Here is a 27,196-nt window from a genome sequence, read left to right as displayed (position 1 = left end):
CCCCAATCTTTGAAAAATTCAACTTCTTATCACTCCAAACCCATTGAAGAAGAAGAACTTATGTTGTCTGATCATTCAGACAACTCCCCTGCAACAACTCAAAGAAAGAGAGACTGGAGAGCAGCAACCTTTGCTAATGAAATATGGAAATAGAAAGGGTTCAACACCTACTTTGATGAAACAATGATAAATTCCTGAGTGAATCCAACCCGCCAGCTTCTAGATGCAGACTACATTCCTCATCTTACTTCTGCTCAATCGCCTTCGGATGGCTACTGGGACATTCCCATCTGTCCTAACTCAAAATACTTTAATGTCTTTGAACCCCTTGATCTTAATCTTCCTGATGCTCGAACACTTCCAATGGAATATGAACACATGAGCCTCTGTCATGCCAAGAATGGTTAGAATAGGGGTGAGCTTAACTTCTTTAGAGTTGTTTTTATAAAATGTTAATTAGATATGATTATGATATATAGGTGGAATCTAGACCGATCGTTGAGTACGAGACCTACATGATTACGTACGAGGTGAGTCTTCTCACTATACTTACCTGAGTGGTAATTCTGTGTGACCGGAGGGTCTTATTTGAGTTATTGACCGGTGGGTCTTATTTGAGTTACTGATCGGAGGGTCTAATGTGCTTATATTGAGTTATGTGAGATCATGCTTTTTGACTTTGTGATTTATGTTGTACATTATTCTGTGGCTTATTCAATTAGCTCCAGAGGGTCCATACCGATTTGTAAGACTGGAGGGTCCTTACTGAGATACCGTACTGGAGGGTCTAACCCGAGTTGTGAGACCGGAGGGTCTTCATTGAGACACTTGACCGGAGGCTCCTTACCGAGCTATAGCCATGAGAGGATAATTATTTGTGTGTGGTATTTTAGGGAACTCACTAAGCTTTGTGCTTACAGTGTTGTGTGTAATGTGTTTTAGGTACCCCTCAGGATCACGAGATGGCACCAACTTGATTGTACACACCAGTTTGAGATTATGTTTTGAGGATTCTGGGATATTGTCAAACATTTTGGTGTCTTGTATTTTGAACAACTTATACATTTGGGTTTTGAGAAATGTGAGATTGTGTTTATGTGGTTTAAAAATGAAAATTTTGTTTGAAAAATTAGATTGTTACAAGTTGAGTCCCATATGCTTCAACTATAGGATTGATCATGTATGATATGTCATGTACATGCCCTGATGTGGCTTGTGTCTTGATCATGGTTAGTCACTTTCATGGAAATCCTTGTAAAGCCCATTAGACAATAGTCAAGAACATTCTCAAGTATTTGTGAAGAACAAAAGACATGTTCCTAGTTCTTGGCGGCAATGATACATTAAGATTGAGTGATCACAATGACGTCGACTTTCAAACAGATCATAACAACTTTTGTTCTCAATCTAGATGGGTTTTCTTACGAAATAGTGAAGTGGTGACTTGGATAAGTTCCAAGCAGTCAACAATGGCTGAATCTACTTGTAAGCCAAAGTACATCGCAGTGAGTGAGGCATCGTAGGAAGCGGATTCGTTGAAGAATTTCATCGTTGATCCTGAAGTAGTCCCGAAAATTCAAGAGCCAATGGAACTGTTATGCGATAAGGAATGCACTTTAATTTTGACTAAATAACCAAAGGATCATAGGAGGTTTAAGAATATAGATAGAAAGTACCACTACATTAGACATAGGGTTGAAGAAGGGCATCCCCTGGTGAAACAAGTATAATCAGAAGACAATTTTTCAAATCCTCTGATGAGGGCTCTGAGAAGGGTTAAGGATAACCAACATGCTAGTAGCATTGGCTTGAAAGATGATATTAGTTTTAGTAACTAGTTGATAGCTCGAAACTTTGTAACAAAAATAAATGTAATTGATTATGGTGAAAGAATAATAGAGAATTATTTATGAGTATCATACTGCCTTCTTTAATTATTTATTCTTGTGTTTCACATTGCATGTTTTACTTCCTAAATGATCTGATTATTCAATATTCCACAGTCTCACTTACTTTTGGAAGTGAGTAGTGAATTAAGAATGTCATGAATAGATTGTATATTCTCTATAGAAATTAGACATTGTAATGGGATTGTTATAGTGTTCATGAGTACTTAGAAAATGATGATTTTGAGTATTGGACAAACCCACATTTAGAAATTACTTCATGGATTCAATTACGAGAAATTATAAGATGATAATATCTTCTATTCTTCAAAATGGAGATATATAGGTTGTGATTTACAAGTTAGTTGAACAATGGTGTTCTAAAACGTAGTGTTATGTATGATTTGGTAAGTAAATTTCATAGTTATATACTTAAAATTTATTCTTTCCTTTTTCCCTAACGGGAAAAATGAAGGAACTCGATTTGAATGATCGGCTTGTGCAGAATAATATGATCTTGAGATAGAAACGATAGCTAAATATATGAAGAACATAAAAAGATGAGTAATCCGATGATTTACTAGAAAGAGGGAAATATTACAATGAAAAATATATGGGTTGGGAGAGATAATTGTCCCATTCTCTCTAACTAGACAGAGAGACTACATTTTGGTGCATACTAAACTAATGACAACTCCCTCTCTATTTATAAAGAAAGGTACTTTAAAAAAAATAAATGGAATAAAATAACCTAACTATCATTCATAATTTGTGGTACATTTCCATGCTCCAACAATCTCTCCCAAAATGCTCACAAATGACAAGGGAACAAATGTAGTGATAAAAGGCTAAAATACATATTAATCAACTAGCAAATGTGGTAAAAAAAAATGATACATAATGTGAACCAAATGCTGAAATATCTCTGAAACTCTGAAGTGTGTCTGTGATGTCTGAAATTGGGAAATGAAATCTCTGCAGATAAAGTCTTCTAAGCAACGAAGTCAACCATCTTCGGTGTTGTAGAGTGAGATTCTAGTCTATAGATGTGATCACTGACCCAAGCTGATCAACTTCAAAAGTTCACCGATAACTCTTAAAGTGAACGTCCCATAATCAAGCCTCACTTCGGCTTCAAATTTTAAAACATTCCTAGCTCTCAAATCATAATATACCCAAAATTCTTCAAAAGAATAACCTGATAAAAATATGAAACATCCTGAAGTAGAGTTTGAATAATAAATGATCTTTATCTGGGAAACATATAGTGAAGCCAAAAATTTGATCAAGATGACCAAAAATCAGTGCCACCTCGCATGACTAAATAAATCATCATCTTCATAATTTTCGAAAATCCAGGCTCAAACAATCATAAAATCGGATTCGGGTGCAAACATAGCATTATCTACCTATATTTAATAACCAATGCCTGTATATCAAAAATAAATAAATCAATTAGGATGGATAGTGCCGGATACCAAGAGCTTCGCATCCTCACCCTATATGTATGAAGGCTTTCAATAAAACACAAGAATAAGAGTAAAATAAATACTCTCCTCTCATATGTAGCTGATTGATTCTGCCACTGAAAAGTATCTGAACAAGTACAGTAGTAACAAATAAGAAATCTTCATAAAAAAAAAAAAAACTCTATTGAAAAATGTACCCAAACTGTGGTGTAGAAATCCTGAAGCTGTCTTCAATAAATAAAGTCCACTTGCTCAAGGCATATGGTTCGTCAACTGAAGATCAAGAGCAAAAAGTCATAAAAAGTCTTCGTGAAGGGAAGATTGTGAAACAACTTTGTTGATCAGACGACGTTGCAGTGCAAACATCGCGAAGAAAACTATGATATCCGACTGTGGTATGGAGGATAATTGGTTAAATGACATTGATGCAAGCAATGGTGGTCAACAGACGTTGATTAAAGGGCAACCCTCGTGGAAAGAATAATAAAAAATTTCCAATACAACAAGCAAAAAGTAATACATATTGACGATCGAAGCTTGAGTAAAATTCCAATAAAACCACTTTTCTGAAGACAATAAATAGAGTGTTGTAAAAATTATTCTTCATAAAAATGCTTGCGATCATGGGTTGTAGTGGTAAAAATTGGTGATAATAAAAATAAATAGTTTAAAACAAAATTAGTATTAATAAAAAATAATTTGTGTTAAAAAATGGCTTTAAAAAAGGTATCTGTTGCGGTTTAGTTTGTAGCGAAAGAAAAGAAAAAGATAACAAAAAATAGTATTTAAAAATAATTGCTAATAAATAATTGGATAAATGAGTGTTAAATAAAATAAATGGACTGAAAAAGAGTTAAAAAAAAAAACTGGCTGAAAAAATAGGCCGCGGTATAAAAAAAGGGGGTTGAGTGAGATTTACAAAGGATAAAGGGATGGGTGAAGAGTTGGCAGGGCTGAGGAGGGTTGATGAGAGGAGGGCTGAGAAGAGGAGGCAATGAGGGAAGGCTACCGAGGACTAGGGTCTTCGGTGGGAAGGTATACAGTGAAGTATAAGGTTGCAAAGACATAGTGATTATGAAGAGGGGATGGTAGGTTTGATTGGGGTTGCGAGGAGATTAGGTCTTCACAAGGCCAAGTGGGGTGGAGGGAGGTTGCGAGAATTGGAAGCGAAGAGTGAAGGAGTCTCCTGTATGCTATAGATCTGCAATATGTGAGGATTGAACACTAAAGAGTAGTTGGTTGATGTGTGTCGTAGGAGCAGCCTATACAAGGATCTTATCTGCGAGGACTCCTCGGAATAGCATGTCTTCAGTTTGGTGAGTATGGCTCCTCGGTAAGGAAGGTCTTCGATCCGTTTTAGGTCTTCGGTGTTGGGCACTGATAATGAGGAGGATGATTATGAAAAATTTCGTTTTTCATGATTTTTTGAGACCAGAAAGGCTATAACTTCGTGATTATCAATGGAAATGATTTCTAAAGTATATTGGGACAAAATGGAGTGTTGGGAATGGTAAAAAGTGGCAGAAAGTATGAGAGAGAAAGTAAAAAGGTAACGGACAAGGCATTCGTCTAAAGGTAAAAGGTTGCTTTTCCCATGGATATGTCAGGAAAGCTTGGGCAATGCATTAAATGGTGGAGTAAATGACATTTGCTTTTTCCAAACAACATAACCACGTCAATAGACTTTTAATAAAGGTTATCAGCATCAAATGAAGTACAAGGAGCTTCATAACATTTATGATGAACTAAAAAATAATATGCTAAAAAGTATTCAAAAGTAACTCTTCTCCAATCTTTTGGCAAGATAAAAATCTTCATGTTGTATGCACTTAGAAGATTTCTTTCATATCTTCCTCAAGAACCATCTTTTCTGCAAAGAACCCAAGATATTGTGTCTTCATTCCATAGCATAAAATGTATATGTAACACCTATAAAAATCAAGCCAATTTAAAACTTTTTCAACCAATTAAAACCATTAATTATTACAAAGTGTTTTCAAAGTAGTTTCATGTCACAGTATTCGAGAAATCAAAATCATAAAATATGAGGAGTTGTATGATCACGCCTTCGCCTTCCCGCGATCGTCCGAAGTACATGAAACCAAAACTAAAACTGTAAGCCCGAAGCCTAGTGACTTCCTCTAAAATACCGATACATAACAAACAGTACACATAATAACAACATGTAATGGGTCCACAGCTCTACAGATTGGATTAACTCTGAGCCCACACTATGAGTCTGGCTTGCCTTATAGGCCCACAACTCATATCTGGATTGCTCCCTCAGTCCTAGAACTGTAGCGGAATGATTAGCCCTCAATGCGAGTTTGGTATGCTCTCCTGGCCCTCAGCTCGCATCTGGAATGCTTTAACAGTCCTTAGTATGAGTCTGGCATGCCCTCCCTGGCACTCAACTCATATCTGACATACTCCATGGTTTTTTGGTCATCGCAAATAGTAGTGTAACCTCAACCCTACCCACATAACATGTCGACGTGTAAAGATAATGTTCATACAGATAATCACACAGTATCACAGGTAGTCCTACATATCTACCAGACTAGCATATAGTACTAACATGCATATCTAACTCATACTCAGCATATCAATAACTAGAAGGATATCAATCCAATTTGCCGGCCTTGGTGCCTTAGACACCTTAGTATAGTAAGGATAACTCACCTCACAAATGTCAAACTGTAGTGATCAGGTCAAACTCTCAAATCACCGCCACAAACTCCACCACCTATATTCACTATAAAACCACTTCCATAAATTCCCAATTTACTAAAATACCCCCAGAAGTCAAACTAGACAACCCTTGGTCAAAGTAAAAGTCAATGGTCAAAGTCAAAGTCAACGGTCAAGGTCAACAGTCCACATTGACCCAACTCGTCGAGTGCAGCTCACTGCCTCGTCGAGTCCTTCCAAAACTCGAGAAATCGCGAAAACCCTAGCTGACTCGCCGAGTTCCAGACAACTCGTCGAGTCGTCTCACTAACTCACTGAATCCATGCATGAATTAATAACGGTCAATCTTCATCAGACTCATCGTGTTAACTATGCAACTCATCGAGTCCCTACAGTTCATTTCTCAAAAAGATGCTTTTTCGTGAAACCAAAGCTCCAAGCTATAGATCTAGGCTCCTAGGGTGTGATTATCACGTAAAGTTGCTAACTTTACTTGCATGAAAAGCTCTATGAAGCTAAAACACTCATAACTAGCTTTATAAGAAGGTTTTGGACATGAAGGAGTGCCACAACCTCATAAAGCATGAGGCTTTATGTCCATAAGGGCCTAGAGGAGTCCAGATATGAAACTATGCCCTTGTGACAACCTCAAATCCGGTATTCTCACTTTAGAAGTGATCTAATAAATGGAAGGCCAAGGTAAAGGCTTTTTACCTTAAAATGAAAGCCAAGACAATGTAGATATTGGATCTACCCTCCTCTTCTCGTTCCAAGCTTCAAAAACTCCAATCTTCTTCAATCAAGAGAACCAAATGCACAATTTAGCCTCTCAAACACTCAAGAACAAGGTGACACTGATTAGGGTTTCTTCTGGACGTCAAAAGACGGTAAGGGGATCGAGAAAACGAATTACGGTCCTTTAAATAGGGTGCAAACCCTACAAATTAGGGTTTCCATGCACAACCTCTACTTGTCGAGTCAGGCTCCTCCGACTCGTCAAGTAGGAGTCAAAAACCACGCGGGATGACTAGGTTCGACACGACGAGTTAGGGCCTCCAACTCAATAAGTTCCTTCAATAAAATGAATAACAAGCTTTTAAAATGTACCTAGGAATTGGGGTGTTGCAGTATGGAGCAAAATATTTAACTATTTTACACCATAAATATCATCTTCCTTCAACTGTTTTACAAAACTTTATAAACCCAGATTTTCAGCAGAAAATTGAACAAGACAGCAGCAACATTTATTCATAAAATTTTTAAAAGCTTGAATCAACACTTAAAAATCAGAAAACTCGTCATAAAAATTTCAAGTTGCGAGCCAAGAATTTTTTGTATGAATATCGAAAAATCACAGGATGAAAGTATTTGATCGGGAATCGTTCCATTGAAATATTTGCTTAGATCTTCTAGGTACAGATTTGATACCAATTGTCGGAGCCCGTTTTGAGTGATCAGCTTGTACAACATAATATAATCTTGAGATTTACTGATAACTAAATATATGAAGAACATAACAAGATGAGTAATCAAATGATTTACTAGAAATAGAGAAAATATGACAATGAAGAACATATGGTTTGGGAGAGATAACTCTCTCATTGTCTCAAACAAGACAACGAGACTACACTTTGGTGCACACTAAACTAATAACCACTTTCTCTCTCTCTCTCTCTCTCTCTCTATATATATATATATATATATATATATATATATATATATATATAGAGAGAGAGAGAGAGAGAGATAGTGGTTATTAGTTTAGTGTGCACCAAAGTGTAGTCTCTCTGTCTTGTTTGAGACAATGATATATATATATATATATATATATATATATAGAGAGAGAGAGAGAGAGAGAGAGAGAGAAAGAGATAGTGGTTATTAGTTTAGTGTGCACCAAAGTGTAGTCTCTCTGTCTTGTTTGAGACAATGATATATATATATATATATATATATATATATATATATATATATATATATATATATATATATATAGAGAGAGAGAGAGAGAGAGGTACCTAACAAATAATAAATGGAAATTGTCACTCATAATTTGTGGAACATTTCCATGATCCAACAAAAAGCGATATTTTTGGGCCCCTCGGTGATTTGGGTTGATATTATAGTGTTGGGCCCAACCATGGCTAAATTCATTTGTTCAATTAGTAGTCTGATGTTGTCATCACAAATCGGGATATCAATAAACAAAATCTTGCATAATGAGATTGATTAGAACCCATGTCTGGTGACCATATGATATCTTCAAGAACGAAGGAATAACTGATTACTTATCCTAGAGACAATATCTAATTGGATCGGAGTTCAACAGATGCTTCAGAAAGCATAATTTGTTGTTTGATTAGTGTGATGTCTTAAAAATCGCAACAAATTTAAACTTTTAAGAAACAAACCATTAACATAAAAAGTGTTTACATAACCATTGTTTCCAAAAACATTAATAAAAATCAGTGTCTCCCAACATCCAACAACATAAAACCAAGGATGAGTACAGTCATGCCTTTGCCTTGCCACAGTCCTTTGAAGTACCTCAAACAAATTGAAACTGTAAACACGAAGCCTAGTGAGTTTGCCCCAAAGTAACACCACATCACAAAACAACAAGAACATACATATAGGAGCCTTCAGCCTGACTGGACCACCTCACCATGCCTACAGACTATCTCGACCACTCTTAGAGCCTTCAGTATGACTGGATCGCCTCACCGGGCCTTTAGCCAATCTGGACCACTATCTGGGCCTTCATATTGACCGGTCCATCTTGCAGGCCTTCAGTCTATCCGGACCCACCATGTGTGTCTTGGCCTTTAGTCTCAGCCAGTCCACCTCAACCTTGTAAACCATCACATATCAACATGCACCATAATAGTCAATAGCTAGAAGATACATGTAGTCATATTGATCTAACAGATCGCTACAACATAACAACATCATATATACTAGGATACATATCAAACTGATCACTACATCATAGCAACACCCTATATATCAGGATACAAATCTAAAAGATCACTACAACATACGAACATCCTATATACTAAGATACAGATCTAAGTGATCTCTACAACTTACATCACACCATAAACTAGGATAACAATCGAACGGGCCAGACTCAATGCCTTCGACCCGCAAGTACAATGAAAAAAAGTCACCTCTCATTCAAAAAACAATCTAAATGAATCTCTGCTCTGACAGTCAGCTCTACAAGTCACCTATTTAACATATTGAGACCAAGGCATAACTATAGCTTGAAATACCCAATTTACCCTTAAGACAAACTTGGTCAACCCTGGTCCAAGTCAAAGTGAATGGTTAAGGTCCCAAAAGTCAATATCCCTTCCCAGCGGAGTACGCCCTAAGTACCAAGAGAGTACACTCACCATACTCAGATGTTGACCAAAAAGCAGGGCACTGACCGCGTACGCACAATGTACCTCCAGGTACGGCCAACATACACTGTCTAATCCCAAAACTCAATTTAGAGCTTATTCCTTTAAGCCCTTATGTCCAAAACTCAGATCCAAGCCCAAAATAATGTTCTAAGTCATAAAGTTTCCAGCTTTATGACTTTACATGGCTAAAATGTTCTTAATGTCCAAAACCCTAAGTTCTTAACCCAAAAATACCATCACATGCATGGGTTATGTACAACACTCAAGATCATATTTTTATGTATAACAACAATCTGTAATGTCCCAAAGGGCGGCTCGAATGACTTAGAGTCGCCCATGCACAAAATACCAAATTAATAGGACCAAAATGTTCACAACTGCAAGGCTAACAAGATCTTAAACAAATCATCATCCAGTTTAGAGCTTTTTACCTAAAAATGATGCCAAATGGTGATGAGATTCTGGATCTAAGGTGCCTTATTCTTCCAAGGTGGTCCTCTCTTCTTATCCTTCCTTCTTAATCTCCAAAAGTACCCACAAAAGCTCAAGAACACTTTCAAGGTGGATTAGGGTACTAGATGGACAAACTGGCAAGTGGAGGCTGAAGAGGGAATGAGAATTAAGGAGATAATGATGTTTATATATGGACCAAACCCTAAACATTAGGATTTGAGCATCCTTCACTTACACCCTGCATATGTGGTGTACGCACAACGTACCAAGGCTCACATATGTACACCCGACATACACAAAGTACACGCATTGTACCAAGCCTTGGCCTAATTTTATGAAAATGCCACTAAGGGCCAAAATGCAGTCAATTCTCATACTAAGGGTGTTAAAAGGTAAATAATTGAAAATTAGGATGTTAGAATTCTCCCCCACTTAAATCAAACTTCCTCCTCAAAGTCCGTTGTTGCAACTAACTCTGGCTAGTGACCCCGCATCTCTATCTCGGTCATTCAGACGGTCTTCCTCGGGACCCGATCCGAACTAAACATCAGGTTTATTATGGAGACTTCCTTCCCATACTATCCTTAACCCATTCTTAACGAAAAATAAACATCCCAACCAATGATGAATCCTTGACCCAGTAACCTTTACCACTGAAGAAAATCATCATAATCCTCCCAAAATCTGGAAATCCAATACCTCGACTGACTCTCAAGAAATCAAAACTATCTTGGAACACATTTATTACGACTTCTCTTTACAATACGAACCATACAGAACCCTTTCGAACCTTAATTCCCTTGATGACACCACTGGGAAACAAGACTCTTGACCATTCACATTTACTGATGCTGAACCCTTCATCCGAAAACAAGGTGACTCCCAATACGAGCCTCGACTAAATAACCGATGTAGACAAACACTTACAACACCAACATATTCTACAACTTCCTAGTTATAAGACCTAACTTATAGCAACAACCACATAGTTGGGGACTCTCAAAACTGCAACCACTGAGACAATTCCATCAATATGCTTCCTAGGACCGGGCATCCATCAGCCCTAAACTTCTGAACCTATATTTCAGAAGTGATATGCATCTATTTGCTTAACCTACCCCTTATCCTATACTAAGAACGCCACCAAACATGTGAAACGAAGTACTCAAAACACATTGATCACAAATTCCACTTAATCCCAAACTAGAAGTTATACCGAAAACCTTTAATACACCCTTGATTCCCTGATACGTCATTACCAACCCACTACTACTACGAGCAAAGATGATCAACCAAAATTTTAATGCTATATCCAAACCCTTATTAGCTCAGGTGTACCTTTACCTAACAAGTCACTCGAGATTTTAGAACCAAGTCCTCATACTAGAAACCCAACTCCTAATAGGCAGCCCACAAGAAGGCGGGGTCCACCATAGTTACCGTTCATTAAGAGACTTCCAGTACACTAAAAATATACCATTCTAAATAACTTTTCCTAACCACATGATCCAAATCAGTTGGTCACCGAGTCTCCCGACTCCGAAGAACAATGCACTGTCATCTAACCATACCAATAAGACTAACGATCCAAGATCTAAGTGTCCCAACAAAATGAATACCGAGTATAAGCATACTCAACCGTTAACCCACTATCTTGTAGAAAACCCATTCAACATTCCTTAAGAAACTAAGCAAACACGACCCAGGCCATACCCTTTTCACATACAAATCCTTGCCCAGAATAGGCTGCAACCAACGCAAAATCATACGAAAACATGGTCACACCCAACCAACGAATTGGATAGGCGATTGTATTCTTGCTCAAGCACAAGGGCTACAAACCAATCCATATACACTTCCTCATGAGCATAAATGATAGGTTACCACAGTATACATCTCCCAAGGGTGGCACATATCTATCTCTAAATCTACTGCATTCCTTCTTCCTCACAACCTTCACCGAAAGGGTGAATTGTCAGTAGATCTAATGCAATGCGATCCGTAACCGTTATCAGAAACATCCTTACGAATGACCAAACCAGATCCCACACCTGGTTGAAACTAAACAGATTCCACTAATACGTAACTCGCTCAAGAAGACATTCAAGTTGATATAGAAATGCTGCCAAAACTTGAGTTAGATCAACCCTACTGCAAATCCTACGAACACAACATGTGAAAATTAGATTCTTCGCAGATCAAATTCATACCTGGAAAACTGAACGATGCTTCCCCAACATCCAAACTTCCTATCACCAAGTACGACTACCAAACTTGAGCCTGCTATGAACCAAAATTCCACACCACCATTGAGGCTAAACATACCAAGACACGTAAGAAAACATAAAACATACAAAACTTGACAATAGGTTGACGCACCCATTGAACTTCGATTGATACAACTCAAAACTTTCAAAGTAAAACATCCCGAGCTAAACATCTGGTTGTGTGCGATGCAGTCATCCCGAGCTCTTCCCTCGACTACCGGAAGTACCTGAAACCGAAAAGGAAAACCATAAGCATGAAGCTTAGTGAGTTCCCTAATCTATCGCATACCATACATATAATCACGTATTGGGCCCCAGTGTAACGCCCGCAGATCCGGGCTAGTCAATTTAGAGACAATAAGTGTCGAAAATGAATTTTAGGCAAAAGATTATCTAAAATAAATAATCTCAACCAAGATGTAGTATATGTTACAAGGTTTTCGTACATATAAGAACGCCGAAATCCGAGGTATAACGAAGAAGTTATGGCTCGTCGAAGTTTCGCGACGGAACGGGCATGTCACCAGGAAATGTAAATAGTGAATTTACGGTAGAACAATATTCTACCTTAGCAATCTAAACGAAAGACATAGAATAAGTTAAACCAAGAGTGTCCTTAAAAAGAACGCCCAACTCTGACTTCGTATAAGGAAGTTATGATTTTTCGATGTTTCGGCTTAGCAATGTCTAGCCCGAAGTTCGAAGATCTCGTTAATAACAACGTAACGATAAAAAGACAGACGAAAACGGACGTCGGATGAAGAAGTGATGGATTTTTTTAACGGACCAATCCTGACCCGGCCTGTTAAAAATATAAAATTTAAAATAAAGTCAAAAATAGCCGACGAAGTCAAAACAAAAGTTGTAGAGTACGTTCCTGCCTTCGCGCGGATAAAAAGAACGTCGAAAACGGAGCTCGTATGCGAAAGTTATGATTTTAAGAAGTCGGAAAGGAAAATTGCTAAATCTGCAAGGAGGTGGTGACGTGGACAAATCTCAGCCGTTGCTTGCTGAGCACGGCCTCGCATCCGATGATCGCCATGAAGCCCTGCATACGTGCCATGTCTGAAGTTGGGTACACCCAACGTACCTTTAGTCTTATCCTTCCGAGTCCGAGTGCGAGCCAGCTATACGCGAGCTAGAGCCCTATCCCATCTATGCCCCGCGTAGCCAAGGATTACGCCCAGCGTAGTCCGAGGCCTCGCAGGTTATAAAAGGGGGGGCGGGGGTTTCCATATTTTTCACTCATTTCTTCATTCCTTTCTCTCTCTACTTTCTCTCACTACCCATTTTAACCCCAAATCCCTAGAAAAAATCCCTAGCACCCTAAGGAAGCCCCGAGGCTCCCGGAGTCCCCAGAAAAAAGGTCTTTCGGTTTCGGAAACGCTGCTCCAAGCGAAGATCGGTTTTCTTTAAAATTCGCAGTAAGTGAGCTACACATATGCAATTTTTAATATAGCTTTCAAATAATTATAGTAATATTATTAGGTCCTTATAATAATTATTTGGGTTATTATTATGAGTTATATAAGTATTGTTTAACGCTTATATAATAGTAATAATGGTCAGACTATTAATTAGTCACGGTTATCGTTAGACTAAACCCTAGTGGTATTGATACTATGTTTTATCGAAGAAAAATTGTTTTGAGAGTATCGAAGCGCTGTCCGAGTGCTGAGTCACCACCGTATCAGGTGAGTGTATGGTCCCTTTCATATTACACATAGATATGAAGTATTTTAATATAAATTACGTGCTAGGAGTGCATATTGTCTGAATACTTATTGTCTATGCTGGCGAGAGATTTTTCTACATGTTTTAAATGATGTAAGTTGTATAAAGTATTTTATATCTACAAAAATATGTTGGGTAAAACATGGGTAGATAAATGATGAGGGATAAATGGTGAAATAGAGGAACATTAGTAGTATGGACCTAGTGCCCCATAGGTAAACATTGGCAGCAGTGGACCTAGTACCCTATAGATGAGCAATGGCAGCTACGCCACAACCCGTAAATGTTTTAGATCTACAGTAAACGTCCTAGCAGCTACGCTCTAAGGACAGTATCGACACTTGCGCCTAGTAGAGAGCCTTATCACCATGACAGTAGCGTTTAAAGTTCAATACCGGCAGAAGCGCCTCTTAGAAAACGTCACAATTCTGGCAGCTGCGCCTAAATGATAATATTAGCAGCTGCGCTTGACCACTGTGTCATTAGCAATGAAGTACTTCATGTCGTTTCCTTAGGATAGTCCTTAGGAATGAATGAAAAAGGATTAGCTGATTTTTAGGGTAAATCCTTAAGAAGATAATGGGGATGGGTGATTGGGTTGATTGTTTAATGATTAAACATAATAATTATATTATTGTGGGTTGAAAAACCTGTGTACTCAATAGGTTTCTCAACCTGACCCACTCAGTTTATTTGTATCACAGGTGTCGATACAAAGCTACCTTGCACTGAGAGATTTAAAAGAGATGTAGATCACCAGTGTAAATGAATGTATGTTCTGTTTATGCTTATGTTTTTGTATTGACGATGACATCCCAAATGTTTTAAAAGGAATAAGAATACTTTTCTTCGAAAATGCTTTGATAACGTATTTATCTTGTTTTACTGGGAACAAATTCCGCAACATTTTTATTAAAAGAGATACTCTGATTTTTATAAAGCATAAACAAAATCGGTCTTTTCTGGCCGTGAAAATAGAGATGTCACAGTTGGTATCATAGCATTAGTTTAAGCGAACTAGGAATATGGATTTATTTCTAGACTTAAACTTAGAATGCTAAGCAATGATTGGGAGGAGTGTGTCTTAGGTAATACACCTGAATAGACACAAGCACTAGCTTATTTACGGAAAATGCCTGACATGCTTTTATGTGCTATATGATTTATTATGCTTTATGATGCTAAATGTATGATCGGGTCTATGGTTTGTTTCCGACCAGATCTAGAAACTTTATGTGTTCAGATTTCTAAACGTTTAATTAAGTTATTAGAACTGGCATGTAACTTTTCGGAGTAATAAAGAGGATTACACGTCTAAACCCTCCTCTATCTATATTCTCTTCTCGATACAGCGAACGCCTGCATTGGTGTATATAATGTCATGGTGAAGACTCACAGTGAATTGAGTAAATGGAGGAAATGAGAAGGCTTACGCTGGTGAATGATACCTATCGGAAGATATCGTAAGAGTGGTATCTTGCCTTTAGAGTACGCCAGTAAATATAACTGTGCATTTAGAGGAGTATGGTACGTCCGAAGTACACCTTCGATTGGCAGAATGATGAAACGATCGGTGTAATTCCTAAAGTTTTCCTATCGTTTGACATTTCCACCACCGACCGAGTTGAAGCAGAATCAATGATTGAAGATACGCATGGAAGAAGTTCTAGTAGAGTCTAGGGAAAATTTTGTGATTGTTTGGACACATTTTTATGTGTTAAAATTGTTTTTATGATAATAACTTGGAAAACTGCGAGATAATACATGGGATGAGTTTGAGTAGGTGTGAAAGGTAGTAGAGGCCTATACTACCGGAAGCACAAGACTCACACTTGGATCAGGGAAAGTTACAAGGTTACCAAGAAGCTAGTAATTGATACCGTTTTATTCAAATATGTCGTTACCATCATTTTCGTAATGACTAAGAAGATTGTTGTTATTCCGACCCTAGTGGTCATATCGAATTGAGTCCGACTATGATGAGTATGTTACGTGGTTCAGAGAACCAAGTTCTATGTAGCACCTGACTTAAGACGGAAGAATTAAAGCGATCAGTAGTGGTATCGTGACTGTTGCTTGTAGCTAGAACTGCTACCTTTTAAGATGTGATTAGAACATGAAGGGAGGTATAGCCTGTTTTGGAAGACTCTAAAAGACCTAAGTCTAAGCATTGATACATACGATGATAGGTCATTAGAATATGACACATCGATCCATTATAGTAAAAAAAGAACTTATCTTAAGTTTGTATCTAGTGAGGATCGAGATTGTGACTTGAAGGTCATAATTTGGAGTGTAATGTGAGATGGGGAGCAAGTGCAAGATCGAGAACCGCCTGCAGTCAAGAAGTCTTAAAGTTAGATACTCGTTAAAAGAAACATGAAAGTTACGGTTATTACTTAAGATGGAGAGATAGCGTATGGAGTCATCATGTGAGCCCTGTTTCGTTGATGATTCCGGGACGTAATCATCCTAAGGGGGAGATAATTGTAACGCCCGTAGATCCGGGCTAGTCAATTTAGAGGCAATAAGTGTCGAAAATGACTTTTCGGAAAAAGACTATCTAGAATAAATAATCTCAACCAAGTTTTAGTATATGTTACAAGGTTTCCGTACATATAAAGAACGCCGAAATCCGAGTTATAGCGAAGAAGTTATGGCTCGTCGAAGTTTCGCGACGGAACCAGCACGACACCGGGAAAAGTAAATAGTGAATTTACGACAGAGCAATATTCAACCTTAGCAACCTAAACGAAAGTCGTAGAATACGTTAAACCGAGAGCGTCCATAGAAAGAACGCCCAAATCTAACATCGTGTGAGGAATTTATGATTTTTCAAAATTTTGGCTTAACAATGTACAGCCTGAAGTTCGAATATTAGGTCGAGCGTTTTTAACCAACACAACCTAAACGAGAATCGAATATCTCATTAATAATAATGTAACGATAAAAAGACAGACGAAAACGGACGTCGGATGAAGAAGTGATGGATTTTTTAGCGGACCAATCCTGTCCTGGCCTGTTAAAAATATAAAATTTAAAATAAAGTCAAAAATAGCCGACGGAGTCAAAACAAAAGTTGTAGAGTACGTTCCCGCCTTCGCGCGGATAAAACGAACGTCGAAAACGGAGCTCGTATGCGAAAGTTATGATTTTCAGAAGTCGGAAAGGAAAATTGCGAAATCTGCAAGGAGGTGGTGACGTGGCCAAATCTCAGCCGTTGCTTGCTGAGCACGGCCTCGCATTCGATGATCGCCATGAAGACTTGCATACGTGCCATGTCTGAAGTTGGGTACACCCAGCGTACCTTTGGTCTTATCCTTCCGAATCCGAGTGCGAGCCAGCTGTACGCGAGCTAGAGCCCTATCCCATCTACGCCCCGCATAGCTAAGGATTACGCCCAGCGTAGTCCGAGGCCTCGCAGGTTATAAAAGGGGGGTGAGGGTTTCCATATTTTTCACTCATTTCTTCATTCCTTTCTCTCTCTACTTTCTCTCACTACCCATTTTAACCCCAAATCCCTAGAAAAATCCATAGCACCCTAAGGAAGCTCCGAGGCTCCCGGAGTCCCCAGAAAAAAGGTCTTTCGGTTTCGGAAACGCTGCTCCAAGCGAAGATCGGTTTTCTTTAAAATTCGCAGTAAGTGAGCTGCACATATGCAATTTTTAATATAGCTTTCAAATAATTATAGTAATATTATTAGGTCCATATAATAATTATTTGGGTTATTATTATGAGTTATATAAGTATTGTTTAACGCTTATATAATAGTAATAATGGTCAGACTATTAATTAGTCACGGTTATCGTTAGACTAAACCCTAGTGGTATTGATACTATGTTTTATCGAAGAAAAATTGTTTTGAGAGTATCGAAGCGCTGTCCGAGTGCCGAGTCACCACCGTATCAGGTGAGTGTATGGTCCCTTTCATATTACACATAGATATGAATTATTTTAATATAAATTACGTGCTAGGAGTGCATATTGTCTGAATACTTATTGTCTATGCTGGCGAGAGATTTTTCTACATGTTTTAAATGATGTAAGTTGTATAAAGTATTTTATATCTACAAAAATATGTTGGGTAAAACATGGGTAGATAAATGATGAGGGATAAACGGTGAAATAGAGGAACATTAGTAGTATGGACCTAGTGCCCCATAGGTAAACATTGGCAGCAGTGGACCTAGTACCCTATAGATGAGCACTGGCAGCTACGCCACAACCCGTAAATGTTTTAGATCTACGGTAAACGTCCTAGCAGATGCGCTCTAAGGACAGTATCGACACTTGCGCCTAGTAGAGAGCCTTATCACCATGACAGTAGCGTTTAAAGGTCAATACCGGCAGAAGCGCCTCTTAGAAAACGTCACAATTCTGGCAGCTGTGCCTAAATGATAATATTAGCAGCTGCGCTTGACCACTGTGTCATTAGCAACGAAGTACTTCATGTCGTTTCCTTAGGATAATCCTTAGGAATGAATGAAAAAGGATTAGCTGATTTTTAGGGTAAATCCTTAAGTAGATAATGGGGATGGGTGATTGGGTTGATTGTTTAATGATTAAACATAATAATTATATTATAGTGGGTTCAAAAACCTATGTACTCACTAGGTTTCGCAACCTGACCCACTCAGTTTATTTGTATCACAGGTGTTGATACAAAGCTACCTTGCACTGAGAGATTTAAAAGAGATGTAAATCACTAGTGTAAATGAATGTATGTTCTGTTTATGCTTATGTTTCTGTATTGACGATGACATCCCAAATGTTTTAAAAGGAATAAGAATACTTTTCTTCGAAAATGCTTTGATAACGTATTTATCATGTTTTACTGGGAACAAATTCCGCAACATTTTTATTAAAAGAGATACTCTGATTTTTATAAAGCATAAACAAAATCGGTCTTTTCTGGCCGTGAAAATGGGGATGTCACAGTTGGTATCATAGCATTAGTTTAAGCGAACTAGGAATATGGATTTATTTCTAGACTTAAACTTAGAATGCTAAGCAATGATTGGGAGGAGTGTGTCTTAGGTAATACACCTGAATAGACACAAGCACTAGCTTATTTAAGGAAAATGCCTGACATGCTTTTATGTGCTATATGATTTATTATGCTTTATGATGCTAAATGTATGATCGGGTCTATGGTTTGTTTCCAACCAGATCTAGAAACTTTATGTGTTTAGATTTCTAAATGTTTAATTAAGTTATTAGAACTGGCATGTAAATTTTCGGAGTAATAAGGAGGATTACACGTCTAAACCCTCCTCTATCTATATTCTCTTCTCGATACAACGAACGCCTGCATTGGTGTATATAATGTCATGGTGAAGACTCATAGTGAATTGAGTAAATGGAGGAAATGATAAGGCTTACGGTGGTGAATGATACCTATCGGAAGATATCGTAAGAGTGGTATCTTGCCTTTAGAGTATGCCAGGAAATATAACTGTGCATTTAGAGGAGTATGGTACGTCCGAAGTACACCTTCGATTGGCAGAATGATGAAACGATCGGTGTAATTCCTAAAGTTTTCCTATCGTTTGACATTTCCACCACCGACCGAGTTAACGCAGAATCAATGATTGAAGATACGCGTGGAAGAAGTTCTAGTAGAGTCTAGGGAAAATTTTGTGATTGTTTGGACACATTTTTATGTGTTAAAATTGTTTTTATGATAATAACTTGGAAAACTGCGAGATAATACATGGGATGAGTTTGAGTAGGTGTGAAAGGTAGTAGAGGCCTATACTACCGGAAGCACAAGACTCACACTTGGATCAGGGAAAGTTACAAGGTTACCAAGAAGCTAGTAATTGATACCGTTTTATTCAAATATGTCGTTACCATCATTTTCGTAATGACTAAGAAGATTGTTGTTATTCCGACCCTAGTGGTTATATCGAATTGAGTCCGACTATGATGAGTATGTTACGTGGTTCAGAGAACCAAGTTCTATGTAGCACCTGACTTAAGACGGAAGAATTAAAGCGATCAGTAGTGGTATCGTGACTGTTGCTTGTAGCTAGAACTGCTACCTTTTAAGATGTGATTAGAACATGAAGGGAGGTATAGCCTGTTTTGGAAGACTCTAAAAGACCTAAGTCTAAGCATTGATACATACGATGATAGGTCAATTAGAATATGACACATCGATCCATTATAGTAATAAAAGAACTTATCTTAAGTTTGTATCCAGTGAGGATCGAGATTGTGACTTGAAGGTCATAATTTGGAGTGTAATGTGAGATGGGGAGCAAGTGCAAGATCGAGAACCGCCTGCAGTCAAGAAGTCTTAAAGTTAGATACTCGTTAAAAGAAACATGAAAGTTACGGTTATTACTTAAGATGGAGAGATAGCGTATGGAGTCATCATGTGAGCCCTATTTCGTTGATGATTCCGGTACGTAATCATCCTAAGGGGGAGATAATTGTAATGCCCGTAGATCCGGGCTAGTCAATTTAGAGGCAATAAGTGTCGAAAATTACTTTTCGGCAAAAGATTATCTAGAATAAATAATCTCAACCAAGTTTTAGTATATGTTACAAGGTTTCTGTACATATAAAGAACGCCGAAATCCGAGTTATAACGAAGAAGTTATTGCTCGTCGAAGTTTCGCGACGGAACCAGCACGACACCGGGAAAAGTAAATAGTGAATTTACGACAGAGCAATATTCAACCTTAGCAACCTAAATGAAAGTCGTAGAATACGTTAAACCGAGAGCGACCATAGAAAGAACGCCCAAATCTAACATCGTGTGAGGAAGTTATCATTTTTCAAAATTTTGGCTTAACAATGTACAGCCTAAAGTTCGAATATTAGGTCGAGCGGTTTTTAACCAACACAACCTAAACGAGAATCGAATATCTCATTAATAATAATGTAACGATAAAAAGACAAACGAAAACGGACGTCGGATGAAGAAGTGATCGATTTTTTAACGGACCAATCCTGTCCTGGCCTGTTAAAAATATAAAATTTAAAATAAAGTCAAAAATAGTCGACGGAGTCAAAACAAAAGTTGTAGAGTACGTTCCCGCCTTCGTGCGGATAAAACAAACGTCGAAAACGGAGCTCGTATGCGAAAGTTATGATTTTTAGAAGTCGGAAAGGAAAATTGCGAAATCTGCAAGGAGGTGGTGACGTGGCCAAATCTCAGCCGTTGCTTGCTGAGCACGGCCTCGCATCCGATGATCGCCATGAAGACTTGCATACGTGCCATGTCTGAAGTTGGGTACACCCAGCGTACCTTTGGTATTATCCTTCCGAGTCCGAGTGCGAGCCAGCTGTACGCGAGCTAGAGCCCTATCCCATCTACGCCCCGTGTAGCCAAGGATTACGCCCAGCGTAGTCCGAGGCCTCGCAGGTTATAAAAGGGGGGCGAGGGTTTCCATATTTTTCACTCATTTCTTCATTCCTTTCTCTCTCTACTTTCTCTCACTACCCATTTTAAGCCCAAATCCCTAAAAAAAATCCCTAGCACCCTAAGGAAGCCCCGAGGCTCCCGGAGTCTCCAGAAAAAAGGTCTTTCGGTTTCAGAAAGGCTGCTCCAAGCGAAGATCGGTTTTCTTTAAAATTCGCAGTAAGTGAGCTACACATATGCAATTTTTAATATAGCTTTCAAATAATTATAGTAATATTATTAGGTCCTTATAATAATTATTTGGGTTCTTATTATGAGTTATATAAGTATTGTTTAACGCTTATATAATAGTAATAATGGTCAGACTATTAATTAGTCACGGTTATCGTTAGACTAAACCCAAGTGGTATTGATACTATGTTTTATCGAAGAAAAATTGTTTTGAGAGTATCGAAGCGCTGTCCGAGTGCTAAGTCACCACCGTATCAGGTGAGTGTATGGTCCCTTTCATATTACACATAGATATGAATTATTTTAATATAAATTACGTGCTAGGAGTGCATATTGTCTGAATACTTATTGTCTATGCTGGCGAGAGATTTTTCTACATGTTTTAAATGATGTAAGTTGTATAAAGTATTTTATATCTACAAAAATATGTTGGGTAAAACATGGGTAGATAAATGATGAGGGATAAACGGTGAAATAGAGGAACATTAGTAGTATTGACCTAGTGCCCTATAGGTAAACATTGGCAGCAGTGGACCTAGTACCCTATAGATGACCACTGGCAGCTACGCCACAACCCGTAAATGTTTTAGATCTACGGTAAACGTCCTAGCAGCTGCGCTCTAAGGACAGTATCGACACTTGCGCCTAGTAGAGAGCCTTATCACCATGACAGTAGCGTTTAAAGGTCAATACCGGCAGAAGCGCCTCTTAGAAAACGTCACAATTCTGGCAGCTGCGCCTAAATGATAATATTAGCAGCTGCGCTTGACCACTGTGTCATTAGCAATGAAGTACTTCATGTCGTTTCCTTAGGATAATCCTTAGGAATGAATGAAAAAGGATTAGCTAATTTTTAGCGTAAATCCTAAAGAATATAATGGGGATGGGTGATTGGGTTGATTGTTTAATGATTAAACATAATAATTATATTATTGTGGGTTGAAAAACCTATGTACTCACTAGGTTTCGCAACCTGACCCACTCAGTTTATTTGTATCACAGGTGTCGATACAAAGCTACCTTGCACTGAGAGATTTAAAAGAGATGTAGATCACTAGTGTGAATGAATGTATGTTCTGTTTATGCTTATGTTTCTGTATTGACGATGACATCCCAAATGTTTTAAAAGGAATTAGAATACTTTTCTTCGAAAATGCTTTGATAACGTATTTATCATGTTTTACTGGGAACAAATTCCGCAACATTTTTATTAAAAGAGGTACTCTGATTTTTATAAAGCATAAACAAAATCGGTCTTTTCTGGCCGTGAAAATGGGGATGTCACAGTTGGTATCATAGCATTAGTTTAAGCGAACTAGGAATATGGATTTATTTCTAGACTTAAACTTAGAATGCTAAGCAATGATTGGGAGGAGTGTGTCTTAGGTAATACACCTGAATAGATACAAGCACTAGCTTATTTAAGGAAAATGCCTGACATGCTTTTATGTGCTATATGATTTATTATGCTTTATTATGCTAAATGTATGATCGGGTCTATGGTTTGTTTCCGACCAGATCTAGAAACTTTATGTGTTCAGATTTCTAAACGTTTAATTAAGTTATTAGAACTGGCATGTAACTTTTCGGAGTAATAAGGAGGATTACACGTCTAAACCCTCCTTTATCTATATTCTCTTCTCGATACAGCGAACGCCTGCATTGGTGTATATAATGTCATGGTGAAGACTCATAGTGAATTGAGTAAATGGAGGAAATGATAAGGCTTACGGTGGTGAATGATACCTATCGGAAGATATCGTAAGAGTGGTATCTTGCCTTTAGAGTACGCCAGGAAATATAACTGTGCGTTTAGAGGAGTATGGTACGTCCGAAGTACACCTTCGATTGGCAGAATGATGAAACGATCGGTGTAATTCCTAAAGTTTTCCTATCGTTTGACATTTCCACCACCGACCGAGTTGAAGCAGAATCAATGATTGAAGATACGCATGGAAGAAGTTCTAGTAGAGTCTAGGGAAAATTTTGTGATTGTTTGGACACATTTTTATGTGTTAAAATTGTTTTTATGATAATAACTTGGAAAACTGCGAGATAATACATGGGATGAGTTTGAGTAGGTGTGAAAGGTAGTAGAGGCCTATACTACCGGAAGCACAAGACTCACACTTGGATCAGGGAAAGTCACAAGGTTACCAAGAAGCTAGTAATTGATACCGTTATTCAAATATGTCGTTACCATCATTTTCGTAATGACTAAGAAGATTGTTGTTATTCCGACCCTAGTGGTCATATCGAATTGAGTCCGACTATGATGAGTATGTTACATGGTTTAGATAACCAAGTTCTATGTAGAACCTGACTTAAGACTGAAGAATTAAAGCGATCAGTAGTGGTATCGTGATTGTTGCTTGTAGCTAGAACTACTACCTTTTAAGATGTGATTAGAACATGAAGGGAGGTATAGCCTGTTTTGGAAGACTCTAAAAGACCTAAGTCTAAGCATTGATACATACGATGATAGGTCATTAGAATATCACACATCGATCCATTATAGTAAAAAAAGAACTTATCTTAAGTTTGTATCTAGTGAGGATCGAGATTGTGACTTGAAGGTCATAATTTGGAGTGTAATGTGAGATGGGGAGCAAGTGCAAGATCGAGAACCGCCTGCAGTCAAGAAGTCTTAAAGTTAGATACTCGTTAAAAGAAACATGAAAGTTACGGTTATTACTTAAGATGGAGAGATAGCGTATGGAGTCATCATGTGAGCCCTGTTTCGTTGATGATTCCGGGACGTAATCATCCTAAGGGGGAGATAATTGTAACGCCCGTAGATCCGGGCTAGTCAATTTAGAGGCAATAAGTGTCGAAAATGACTTTTCGGCAAAAGACTATCTAGAATAAATAATCTCAACCAAGTTTTAGTATATGTTACAAGGTTTCCGTACATATAAAGAACGCCGAAATCCGAGTTATAACGAAGAAGTTATGGCTCGTCGAAGTTTCGCGACAGAACCAGCACGACACCGGGAAAAGTAAATAGTGAATTTACAGCAGAGCAATATTCAACCTTAGCAACCTAAACGAAAGTCGTAGAATACGTTAAACCGAGAGCGTCCATAGAAAGAACGCCCAAATCTAACATCGTGTGAGGAAGTTATGATTTTTCAAAATTTCGGCTTAGCAGTGTACAGCCTAAAGTTCGAATATTAGATCGAACGGTTTTTAGCCGACACAACCTAAACGAGAATCGAATATCTCATTAATAATAATGTAACGATAAAAAGACAGACGAAAACGGACGTCGGATGAAGAACTTATGGATTTTTTATCAGATTAATCCTGTCCCGGCCTATTAAAAATATAAATTTTAAAATAAGTTCAAAATTAGCCGACAGAGTCTAAACGAAAGTTGTAGAGTATGTTCCCGCCTTCACGTGGATCTAAATAACATCGAAAACAGAGCTCGTATGCAAAAGTTATAATTTTAGAAGTCGGAAAGGAAAATTGCGAAATCTGCAAGGAGGTGGTGACGTGGCCAAATCTCATTCGTTGCTTGCTGAGCACGGCCTCGCATCCGATGATCACCACGAAGCCTCGCATACGTGCCATGTATGAAGTTGGGTACACCCAACGTACCTTTGGCCTTATCCTTCCGAGTCCGAGTGCGAGCCAGCTGTACGCGAGCTAGAGCTCTATCCCATCTATGCCCCGCGTAGCCAAGGATTACGCCCTGCGTAGTCTGAGGCCTCGCAGGTTATAAAAGGGGGGCAAGGGTTTCCATATTTTTCACTCATTTCTTCATTCCTTTCTCTCTCTACTTTCTCTCCCTACCCATTTTAACCCCAAATCCCTAGAAAAAATCCCTAGCACCCTAAGGAAGCCCCAAGGCTCCCGGAGTCCCTAGAAAAAGGGTCTTTCGGTTTCGGAAATGCTGGACCAAGCGAAGCCCGATTTTCCTTAATATCCGCTGTAAGTGAGCTATGCCTATTCAATTTTTCATATAGTAACGCTTATATAATAGTAATAATGGTCAGACTATTAATTAGTCGCGGTTATCGTTACACTAAACCATAGTGGTATTGATACTAGGTTTTATCGAAGGAAATTGTTTTGAGAGTATCGAAGCACTGTCCGAGTACTGAGTCACCACTATATCAGGTGAGTGCATAGTTCCTTTCATCTTACACATAGATATGAAGTATTTTAATATAAATTACGTGCTAGGAGTGCATATTGTCTGAATACTTATTGTCTATGCTGGCGAGAGATTTTTCTACATGTTTTAAATGATGTAAGTTGTATAAAGTATTTTATATCTACAAAAAGATGTTGGGTAAAACATGGGTAGATAAATGATGAGGGATAAACAGTGAAATAGAGGAACATTATTAGTATGGACCTAGTACCCCATAGGTAAACATTGGCAGCAGTGGACCTAGTACCCTATAGATGAGCACTGGCAGCTGCGCCACAACCCGTAGATGTTTTAGATCTATAGTAAACGTCCTAGCAGCTGCGCTCTAAGGATAGTATCGCCAGCTGCGCCTAATAGAGAGCCTTATGACCATGACAGTAGCGTTTAAAGGTCAATACCGGCAGAAGCGCCTCATAAAAAATGTCACAATGCTGGCAGTTGCGCCTAAATGATAATATTAGTAGTTGTGCTTGACCACTGTATCATTAGCAATAATGGAATTCATGTCGTTTCCTTAGGATAATCCTTAGGAATGAATGAACAAGGATTAGCTGATTTTTAGGGTAAATCCTTAAGAAGATAATGGGGATGGGTGATTGGGTGATTAGGTTGATTGTTTGATGTTTAAACATAATAATTATATTATTGTGGGTTGAAAACCCTATGTACTCACTAGGTTTCCAACCTAACCCACTCAGTTTATTTGTATCACAAGTGTCGATACAAAGCTACTTTGAACTGAGAGATTTAAAAGAGATGTAGATCACTAGTGTAAATGAATGTAAGTTCTGTTTATGCTTATGTTTCTGTATTGACGATGACATCCCAAATGTTTTAAAATGAATAAAAATACTTTTCTTCGGAAATGCTTTGATTACATAGTTATCATGTCTCACTGGGAACAAATTCCGTAACATTTTTATTAAAAGAGATACTCTGATTTTTATAAAGCATAAACAAAATCGGTCTTTTCTGGCCGTGAAAATGGGGATGTCACACCCCGTCCACTACATCGCGACTTGAGTGACATCAGACTTGCTCCGGCATCAGGCAACACCCGACATCAGGCCCCACCTAGCATCGAGCCCCGCTCCGCCTGTCTCTGGGCCTATCCCGCCATACATATACAATCATATATACACACTAATATATAAAGAAACATATTCTCCTATACTCTTGATCTAAGGCCTTGCCTAACTTGGGCCCCGCCCCTGGTTTGATACTGATGAGTTATGGAACCCCATTCACACTCCTTCTGATAGTGAGATATGGGCCCCGCTGACACTCACTTCTCTCCTATCACGGGCCTCGCCCCTACTCTGCTAATATTGAGATATGGAATCCCATCCATACTCAGCTAGTGATGAGATACGAGACCTCGCCCACACTCACCTCCCTACCAAGCACATACAAGTATCACAAAGACAACAAGTATAATCTAACATGCTTATATAAATCTTCATCGGGCTTGCCCCGACATCGGACCCTGGTTCAGAACATACTACCATATAAACATACTTC

The sequence above is a fragment of the Lactuca sativa genome, chromosome 4 (assembly GCF_002870075.4).
Source record: "Lactuca sativa cultivar Salinas chromosome 4, Lsat_Salinas_v11, whole genome shotgun sequence".
Classification (NCBI taxonomy): Eukaryota; Viridiplantae; Streptophyta; class Magnoliopsida; order Asterales; family Asteraceae; genus Lactuca; species Lactuca sativa.
Note: the sequence above shows the minus strand (reverse complement) of the source record.